At 45.7% G+C, this 10,966-nt stretch overlaps 1 pseudogene; it reads right to left on the bottom strand.

Annotated features, from left to right (window-relative positions):
- Positions 1 to 7,226: 7,226 nt before the first annotated feature.
- On the bottom strand, positions 7,227 to 9,245 carry LOC119436023 (uncharacterized; annotated as a pseudogene).
- Between the last annotated feature and the right edge of the window lie 1,721 nt (positions 9,246 to 10,966).

The raw sequence follows: 10,966 nt of genomic DNA, 5'->3' as shown, positions 1-10,966 counted from the left end.
GTTATTAGCGATCACCATTCGCTCTGCTGGCTCATTAATTTGAAAGATCCTTCCGGCCGGCTCGCCCGTTGGAGTCTTCGACTCCAAGAGTTCGACTTTACTGTCGCATACAAGTCAGGAAAACGGCACGCAGACGCCGACTGCCTTTCTCGGTCTCCTGTTGAGACGGCAGCACAAGACGATGACGACACAATCTTTCTGGGACTCGTGGACACTGCCGATCTTTCACGCCAGCAACGGGATGACATTGAATTGCTGCCGCTGAATGATTACCTGGAAGGACGAACCAACAGCGTGCCGAGGCTATTTACAAGAGGGCTGGCGTCATACTGCTTGCGCCGCAGCGTACTCTACAAGAACTTCTCTCCTAGCGGCAGCAACTACTTACTCGTTGTTCCCTCATCGCTTCGACGTGAAATCTTACACGCCTGCCACAACGAGCCGACCGCTGGGCACTTGGGCTACACTCGCACATTGGCACGCATTCGGCAGAATTACTACTGGCCGAGACTTGCTGCAGTCGTTAAGCATTATGTTCAGACATGTCTGGATTGCCAGCGCCGCAAACCGCCTTTCGTCAAGCCAGCCGGCCTTCTGCACCCTGTTCAAGTACCTGCCACACCATTTGCGCAAGTAGGCATGGATTTTCTGGGCCCCTTCCCAACGTCTACTACCGGCAACAGGTGGATAATCGTCGCCACGGATTATCTCACTAGATATGCCGAGACAAGTGCTCTGCGACGGGGAACAGCAGATGAAGCGGCGCAATTTTTTCTTCAATCCATCGTTTTAAGACATGGCGCTCCGGCAGTAGTCATCACGGACAGAGGTACTGCGTTCATGGCCAAGTTTTTGGACATCGTTCTACGTTTAAGTGGTACCGCCCACCGGAAGACCACGGCCTATCACCCTCAAACAAACGGGCTGACAGAACGACTCAACAGGACACTGGCTGACATGATAAGCATGTACGTCGATGTAGAGCACAAGAACTGGGACGAGGTTTTACCCAATGTCACCTTCGCGTACAATACGGCTCGTCAAGAGACCACTCACCAGACACCCTTCAGCCTCGTGTACGGCCGTGAGGTTACGACAACATTAGACACAATGCTCCCTCATGAATTTGATGACAACGAGACGGGTGCTGAAGAGATCACACAGCGAGCAGAAGCAGCTAGGCAGCTTGCGCGTTGGCGAATCCACGAACAACAGGAATGTGACGCCAGACGCTACAATCTTCGGCACAGACCCGTAACATACAACATCGGCGACAAAGTGTGGGTCTGGACACCTATTCGTCGGCGTGGGCTCTCTGAAAAGCTCCTGCGCAGATACTTCGGGCCCTACATAGTCCTTCGACGCATCAGTGACGTCCCCTACGAAGTCGTTCCGGATGGCTCTCACTGTTCAAAGCGCCGACGGCATTTACCCGAAGTCGTTCACGTGCTTCGTATGAAGCCGTACTATGAAGACTGACAAGACTGCACAGTTCTTTTTCTTTATCGCAGTTTGCCAAGCCTCTGTCATCGGGACGATGATTTTTTTTATATGGGGGGAGCCAATGGAACAACTATACTGCCGCGGGTATGTGCCAGTGGGGACAAGGTTGAAGCAGCGCGGGCTTTTAGGTTAAGCGTGGAGATGAAGAAGACGTTGGTTTTTCTTTGCGACTGATAAAGTGTCTTTGTTAGTGCTGCTCCGCGTCCTCGTCGATCCCACGTCGTTACAATATATAAGTTATGTCTCATCTTCTCAACTGACCTTTCGTCACGAAAAGATTTCTTGATTGTATACTAAAACTTTCACAAGGCGTTACATCGCTTTTTTCATTGATGTGCATTTGTGTGACTTAGTACACACAATACACATATATATCCCTAACCTGTTTAACTGAATCCGCTTGTCGCATGGCTCATCCGAGAAACGCGAGTCTCTTGGTGGTGAGAAGGGACTCGGGCTTTCAAACTGAACTGCCTCCTACTATGAGGTCTTGTAAATACTCATATAAGGCGGTCACTTCAGTGAACAATTCTTCAAGGTCACACAAAGTTTCTTCAAGTGCAACTGTTATTGAGGGTTTATATATTTACATATGTATATCATAAGAAGCCAACAAAGAAAGACTTTAAGGACAACATAGGGGAAATTACTTGTACTTACTAATAGAAATGAAAATGGCTGAAAAAACTTGCCGCAGGTGGGGAATGATCCCCAATGCTCTTACCAATTGAGCTACCACGGCGCCGCTTTCCCGTCCACTTTCTGGGTGGGGTATTTGTTTACCACTAGAACTAACCCTGGTATATTGGCCTCAAGGACATACCATGGCTCCATCTGCTGAAATCTCTCCGTGATGTAGAAAGCGACTTCACGCGATACTGGCTGCTAAGGGTTCGGCATCTCCAGCAGTTCAGCCACAGTTGATTCCGAGTGCTTGCATGTTTGAAGTGTTGTACACGTGGCGTCTTGGCTGCAAAACAACCTGGCGCGTACATCCCAGTCTGGTGTGTAGTGAAGCGAAGGCTTTTAGCGAGCGAGCAACCCGATGCTTTAGTATTGGCTATTCAGTTCGCACAATCTTTCATAAAACTAGCTATGATTACTTTTGCTGCAATAACAGTACTGTTCACAGCATTCGTTCGAGGAGTGCGGCTTGCCAATTTCGCCAGAATTATTGCGCGGCAATAATTTATCATAGCTGTCAGCTGGCATGTTGATAAACGTTCAAAGCGCTACTAAAACGGATACTTAGAAAGAACACAGAACAAAGCGTTTTTTTTTTTTTTTTAGAGGAATGCGTTAACACATGGAAAAGGGCCCTTTGTACTAGAATAGCTGTTGGTTGGGCATGTTGGTAAACGTTCACGATGGAAAAAGCGCTACTAAAACTGAGACTTGGCAAGAACAGCGCTTTGTCCTGCGTTCTTGCCAAGTCTCCATTTTAGTAGTGCTTTTTCCATCACGATTATTTATCATTGGTCTATTACATTACTTTGACATTCAACTGCTTATATTTTTATTTCCTCAATTTGCAACATGCGCAGTTTTTGCAACATGGGCAGTTTATACGGTCATTTTATATGAATTTAATCACTAAAATAAAAATTCCCTGACAATTCTATGACTTCAAAATTTTCCCGACTTTTCCAGGTCGCTAGACATCCAGCGAGACCCAAGCGCTGTGACAATGCTGATCTTTGTCTCTCAAGTTCAGTTCTGGCCAGAGTGATATCAAATGAACCACTCTTCCCTTCGTACGGTGTACACGCAAGCGGGAAGTGGCGACACGGCCCAAAAAGAGAACCCGCTACAGAACTCAGCAGTAAGAGCAGTATACGAAGCCCAGCAGCTCATATCAGCTCGTCTCAGTCTGATGCTACTCTGCTAATATGCACAAATGTGTTTTGCAGCAATTCATTAATTCATGTAAGCGCTGCATGGTTTCCACTGTATTTGAAGCCAACGAGTGGTGGCTATATATCTGCCAATGTAGACAAATGTGGCACTCTGGTAAATCACTATTCACACGCTGTGGAAAGTTGTGGCACCATCTGTCGCACAAGAAGAAATTCGCGATGTATGGCCTCAGATCTGAGAGCACACCTAGCTTCGCCGTAGGTACCTTAAAACTTCTGAGGCCACGTCCAGCAAATGCAGCCGCTGCTTTTAGGACTAATGGACCAAGAACCTGAGTACGGATCACAGGAACAGCGCCCAGCTGTCACTAATAATTTCCTGCTGAAGCATCATGACTCAAATCTAAAGCAAATACAAGTATCTGTTGGGAACAATAGGACAAAATAGTGCAAGACAAAGACTTTATAGATACAAAGCAGGCAACTATCAACCTCGAAGGCGCCACCATGTTTCCAACGCTAAACCGTCAAGTACGGTCATGTCGTTGCAGTGTGACAACAAAATCACCCGACCGACTGCCCACGAGTCTGATCCCACCAATTCAGCTGTTGGCAATCAGTATGCAGGCTGTTGGCGCAGTGCCGCACTACGGAGACCGCTGTCACGAGAAGTCTGCAGACCAAAATCGGTGTCGTGTCGGCCTAGTGTGACTGGGCCTTTAGAGACAGGCAGATAGAAACCAGAAAGTTTGTGAAGTATACTAAGAATGCTAATCGCATGAAAACATGTCCAGTGGTGAGATTGAACCAGCGTCCCACAGAAGAGCCCCGTGCTCTACCCATTGGGCTACAGACACATGCGTACTTCTGTCATGCCAATGTCAACTAATGCTTCCGAGATTATTAGCGTGTGTGTCATTCACACAGCAACAATTAAAAAAAAATAAGCGAGAGCATGTGCGTGCACACTGTTTATTAGGTAATGCCAGATAATTGTACAAGTAATTTTTTATTGTACTCTACCCCCTTACACAATGCCTCTAGGGGCCTGTAAGGTATCTTTAAATAAAACAAAAAATAAAATTGTGCAATGCCAGATAATTGTCAATCTTACCACTCTCCTTCACATGTGCTATGTCTTATGTTATGTAGAACAGCAACAAGGTGGTAATAAAAGCAAGATCACACTAGTTTTCCCTAATCCCCGTCCCATCGTAGCAAGCACTTTTACACTACGAGACATTGCACCCCCTTTGGGCTTGGAGATTATGCAACAATGTACTAACACCTTTGAGGTTGCCCCAGGTCATAATTGAATAGATTGTAACGTTTCTTCGTCAAAGTACGATCTATCAGTCATGCCATCACTATTGCCTTGCTGCTGTCATCCCACACACACATCACAAACACCATTGCTCACCTCACACAAACATGTTGGTCCATATGGCAACACTTTAACCCCAAACAATGCTGGATAGTCAGCTACCTGCAATATGCTTTGCATAAAACATTCTTCAGTGCGTAGGATGCGCATTTTATTTGGCAATTCAATTGTAACAATATTTCACTATTCAAAGACCCCAAGTGCTAGAAAAATTAAAAGGACCAACAACCACCGGAACACGTCATGAAAATTCAGTGTGAAACGACCATGATTTATCCAGATAGAATCAAACATGCTGGTCACAGGTTAAATTGAAATTTTAAATCAGCAGAGAGTCATGAAAAACGGTAGGTCACAATACTAAAAGTTGCGACTTTCGTACTATTTACGTTGTAGTCCCACGTGACCAGAGACGGATGCACATCTCTGGTGCATGGCTAAGTACACCAAACTTCTTTTAAATTGCGTTCATTATATTTCAGAAGAATTTGCTTTTCTTTTTTGTGTGTGTATTACGATGTAAGGAAACCTTCCACTCACAAGCAGCGCTGCCTTCGCGGCAACGAGTGTTACGGCAGAATAGTGGCGTCCCTCATTGCATCACGGCACACAGTATATTCTTGAGAATTAAACCAGTCAAAAGACGAACAGAGGAGAGACGTGGCACACACGACTGGACAAACAACTGTGCTTTATAGAAAAAAAAAATCTCCCAAGAAAACCAGGCAACCATACGCAGCTCAAGCGCCAAAATGCACAAAACAATGCTGATTGCAAGATAGACCAAGTAGCTAGCGCCAGTGTAATAGAAATCTTAGTTCCTTCTGCAACAGTGAGATCGAAGTTGTGCTGATGCAATTATCCCCTTGCATCCTAATGTGATAAGCTTCGAGAATTTGACGCTCAGCATTGCCTCTACCAAGAACTTTAACATTGAAAAAAAAAAAAAAAGCGGGACGCAGCCGCATTCTCATAATGGCGAGGAAATTAGCGCCGTCGGAGGTGTTCAAAGAGTGCTCTCACAGCCTCTCCTTGATACACCGGCCCAGGGTTCGTACAGCTTTCCAAGGCAAAAATTCAAGGATATTCAACGACTTCTAGGACCTGTCACAGGTTTTTCAAGAGTTACCACCACAACACAAAGTCAAGTTTTGACAACCAATTTGAGCGTTTGGAAGCCGCCGGTTTTCCAAAAGCGCTTTTGAAAGCAGTGGTAGAAACGTTGCCGCAAAAGGTTAAGAGGCGAGAGAAAAAAATGTGACCCAGCAGGAGCTGAACGGACAAGATTTGAAGGGATGCCCTATGTACATAAGGTTTCCCACATCAAAAAAGTTGCAGTGAGGCAGGGCGTTAAAAGATTCTTTTCTGCTCCATGCAAACTTTTAAAGTCTTTATTCATGTGTTGCGCGTGGCAGAAATAGACCCCCTATGGGTACGACACTGCATAAAAACTGTTACATTACGTGTGCGACATGTGTGGTGTACGAGATTCCGCTGAACTGTGAAAAAGTTCACATCGGCCAAACAGGCCGGTGTATCAATGAGAGGCTGCGAGAGCACCACAACTCTTTGAACACCTCTGACGTAGCTAATTTTCTTGCCATTATCGGGAATGCAGCTGCGTCCCGCTTTTTTCCAATGTTAAAATTCCTGGTAGAGGCAAAGCGGAGCTCATCACATTAGCATGCAAGGGGATAATTGCATCAGCACAACTTCGATCTCACTGATGCCGATGGAACCAAGTTTCGTATCGCACTGGTGCTAGCTACTTCATCTATCTCGCAATCAACGTTTTGGCTCTTGAGCTGCGCAGGCTCGTCTGGTTTTCCTGGTAGACAGTTTAAAAAAAAATAAAGCACAGTTGTTAGTTCAGTCATCGTGTGTGCCACGTCTCTCCTCTGTTCGTCTTTTCACTGGTTTAATTCTCAAGAATATGTACCATCTGACCCAGATCACAACTCTTCATAAGTGTTTTCATGTGCATGAGAGTTTGTGAGTGAGTACCCAGAGTCTTATGGTGTCCTTGTGAGAACAATATGCAGTCAACCCATCAAGCCATAAATGGGTGCAAGCCCTACCAGAAGAGCACTAGTGGAATGCCCTCCCACTTGGTAAACATCGAAATGAACAGAAAAAGACAATAGGAAGAGGCTGTCGGTTGCTCCCTACTGCCTCGTGCTCACGCCTGCTCTTTTGAGCCCTCGACTACGTGCTGTCATCCAAGCATCATATGACGTGCTTCTAAACTCAAATGTTAGCATGTGGCTATATGACAACACACTGAACTGTGCATCACATGTAGAATCATCCATCTCCTTTTTGAAAACATGACTTTGCTAAAAAGAACTTAGCTTGACTTGTATGACTTAAGCAGTTCAACAGCAAGCCACAAAAGCATAAATTAGAAATAATTCAACAGTTTAGGAAGCATGGACCACATGAACATCAGTTTAATAAACAAGATTATTTCTTACAGCCATGGCTAGAGCCCTTAACTTTAGGCGGTGGAAAATTTGAAATTCTGCAAATCAAGATAGAGGAATCTGCAAAATTCCACGGCAACATTGAACAGACGTAAGGTACCATGTAACAGTTCATTAAGAACTTCCAGACTCCAAACATGCTTGTATATTAACTGAAGGAAGCTGTTGTGGCTGAGCATCAGATGATGCTTTGTACTCTCTTCACTAAGAGAATGGCGCTTGTGGGACACAATGTCACCATAGCGACTGAACAATCTTTCTGCGACAACAGAGTTGATCGGCATTGACAGGTATTTAAGGACAATGGAAGAAAGCATTGGAGTGACCTGTTCCATCCCTGCCCAGAAAGCCAGAACATCAAAATCTACACCTGGATTTTCTTGTTTAGAAAGAAATGGTGCCAAGTCCCTGTCACTAGACTTGAGTTCTTGGGCAGACTAGAGGTACATTTGCCATTCAGCAGCTAGCGCTGGTGACTCCTTCCCAAGTCCAGGCACACCTGCAAACTCTGACCTCTTCTCTGAAAGACTCCATACTTGCAGAGGATCCAAGCCACCTCACACTCTTGAAGAACTTCCAAGTGTCAGATTTCTCCAATATACTAGCGCTTTGCTAGCCGCTCTACTCATTGCAGCCTTCATTTTGTTTGCAATCCAATGGGCCTCGTCATGTGCAATGTTTTCTTTCTTCAGTTGTTTCAAAATCTTCCTGTGCAGCTGCTTCCAAATATCCCCAGAGTACAAACAAAGCATTGTACGCTTTATGACAGGCTACACGCTGACCCTCAGCTGCTTTCAGCAGGCTGGCAACTTTTTTACCAAATACTGCAATGCATCGCATGCTGTACTTAAGCGCAATCAAAAGTTCCAGAAGCGAATCAACGCATGCAGTTTCTCCATACCTTTCATGAACTTGCCTTAGCAAAGAAGGATAGTACTCAAAGTATGCAGAATGCTGCTCAACAGCTTCGATCCACGAATTCCACCTACTTTTGACAGGTGCTGGAGGTGTTTTAGCACACTGAATCCCGCACTTTTCTAGATGAGATTTATAGAAAGCTCTCTTTCTACTCGACAGCCGGAACGCCTTCTTCATACAGGCGACAAATTTGTCCACCAAGGGAAAGGATACCTGCAATTACCTACTATGTTTACTGTATGGGCTACACATGTAATGTGAACAGCACCTTCGCACAGTGGCTTAATGCACTCATTAAATGACTTCACCATATATGCAGCGTTATCGCTTACAAAGCCTGTTACGTCCTCGAATTCAATTCCATACTTCGTCAGTGTTCTCGTTACAATGCGGCTCATCACAGACGAGTTCACTTCATCCACGAATTTAACTTCCACAAGTAGAGGTTCTAGCGAAGTACTCGCGCTTCTGGCTGACTGGACGAACAATACGTTCACAACTGATTTTGATCGGTCATCGGTGGTTTCATCGGTAATTACCGACACCGTGGTACCTTGAAACATGGCTTTCAAAGCTGTTTCGTGCTTCTCAAACAATTCTGGAAGTCGGCGGCGAAGCGCATCATATCCAGGCACCAAACCGCCGTTCCGAATGTGTGTCTGCAGAAACGTTCTCAGTTTCAGATTGTCCACCTTCCCTAGGGGAATATTCGCAGATTATAGCACATCCAGGAATTCGAGCACAATGTCGTGCCTCGCCTCGCCAGCGGTGATTGCGGATTCCAGCGTTTGCAGTCGGCTTTGCTTTCTCGGCGTTCCTGAACCCCCAGCGCCGTCTTCTGACGATTCCTCGCCACTTTTTCGCTTGGAAGAGTCTCTTGCTCCTGCATTCTTACGATGACGGTTGCTCTCGATGTGCTCGTCAATCGTTGACTTACGCCGATGGTCAACTGCTCTCGCACAAACTCGGCAAAAAAGGACTCCTGCATCTTCGTAAAAGCAGGCGTTCTTGTATTCTCGAGCATGTTCTTTGGCCGTCTTATTGCTCAAATGAGATCCTGTGGGAGCCATCCTGATTACCAACTCGAAACACAAAGCAAACGGTAAAATGGCGCACTTTCTATTTCTATTGAAGCAAATGGATGGATTGATGACTACAGCTACGGCTGAGCCTTTTGATTCGGGTGGCGACTGCACCACCTAGCCAATTTTTTATACAGCGAGATTATTTTAATGAAATTAAATTTCTTCATCAGTAAAAGGTGCAGAGGAATAGAAACCCTCTTAATATTAATTACTAAGAAAATACTACTTTTCCGTCACCGTTGGCAGCTTTCACTTGATCTGTCATTTTTAAGATGTGTACGTAGCGCCATCTTGTGAAAACTGCGAGTAACTGCGTTTCGCTGCTGCTTCAAAAAGCAACTTAAAAAAATCGAATTTCCACGAAAAAACATCAATTCCATGATTTTTCGCTTAAAGCTAGGGCCTCTAGCCATGGCTGCACTCGTTTTTTTCTTCCCTCTCATTGCACTCATTTCCAGCATAGAACAAACATGATCGCAAATAAAGACAGAAAATTTGTGACAAATGTTCCACGTTTCCCACCTTACCACAGCAGGATTGGACTCTCTGGCTCTTAAGTTTTCTGTTGCACTAAAGTACAGTGGCTAGACTAGGGAAGTGTGACGAAGGCCCCACCACTCGCGTGCGCGTTTCAGATGCAGTCGCAAGGCGGCGCTCACGCTTGCACTCACGTCGCCTGACCAGGCCCGACGATCGACTAGCCGGAAAAACGCCCTGATTAGCGACGAGAATTTCCTTTTATTTACCTCGAATAGCACATCTTGCTCAGCCGCTCGTGTTCGCGAAGATCCCAGCAACATTATAGCGACATATTCGCCCTATAAATTCGCGTATAACACGCCATTTGCTTACGAGATCTAGGCCGTCTTGGCCATGTTTACCTCGGAGGCTGCGCAGACACGCTTCGAGTTTTGCTTCACTGCGGTCATATTTTACGCGCAAATTACTGTCTTAAACGCACGCTTGAACGAAAACAACTGTTCTTGCTTGCAAAGATGAATTTAGTCCGAGCTGTTCGTTAAAGATGCAATTGGATTTCACTTAAATATATGTAACTGCCCTTAATTGGCATGCACCGATGATTATGTTACATAGAAAGTTGCCTTGGCTCGCTCAATATTTTCACGTTCGCACGATTTCTTGGAAACTAGGATGTTATAAGCGAAATATGGTGCAATTATTGATAATTTTTGCAGCTTCAAAGCACTGCACGATTGCTGCCTTCTGTATGGGTGGGAGCTTGTCGATCTTCTTCAGTGCACTTCAATCGCTTGATTTGCCTGTTTTTGCTGCGTGAGAGCCTCGTCCAAAATTTTCGCTTTGGAGGCGGCGCACCGTAGCTTGGGTCCTTGCCTTTAGCTTCCTGGCGTAATTTTCCTTACGCTTTAGCTGCCTAGCTCGACACCTCTGGTTGAGCAGTAGCCTTCCGAGGTACTTGGAGGCGATGCAGCACTTCTCAGGGCCACTTACAAATCCCTTGCACTTCATGTGGTAGAGGCTTTCATTCCAACTTGTCATGTTGGAGCTGCAAGAGGGAACTCCACCGACCGCTCTTCACCAGAACAGAGCTGCACGCTGTCAACAGCCTATAGGAGGGATGCAGGATCGCAGTGCTCATCAAGTGAGAGCTCGACACCACGTACAAACACTTGATGTTCAATCATGCTGTCCCCGCCACGAAACAGCACAAGCTTTTGGGCGTGAAGCAAGCTCATGATTCACCCCGGTAGGCAGACG

The sequence above is a fragment of the Dermacentor silvarum genome, chromosome 1 (assembly GCF_013339745.2).
Source record: "Dermacentor silvarum isolate Dsil-2018 chromosome 1, BIME_Dsil_1.4, whole genome shotgun sequence".
NCBI lineage: Eukaryota > Metazoa > Arthropoda > Arachnida > Ixodida > Ixodidae > Dermacentor > Dermacentor silvarum.
The sequence above is the reverse complement of the archived record's forward strand: the minus strand, read 5'-3'. Positions and strand labels throughout refer to the sequence as shown.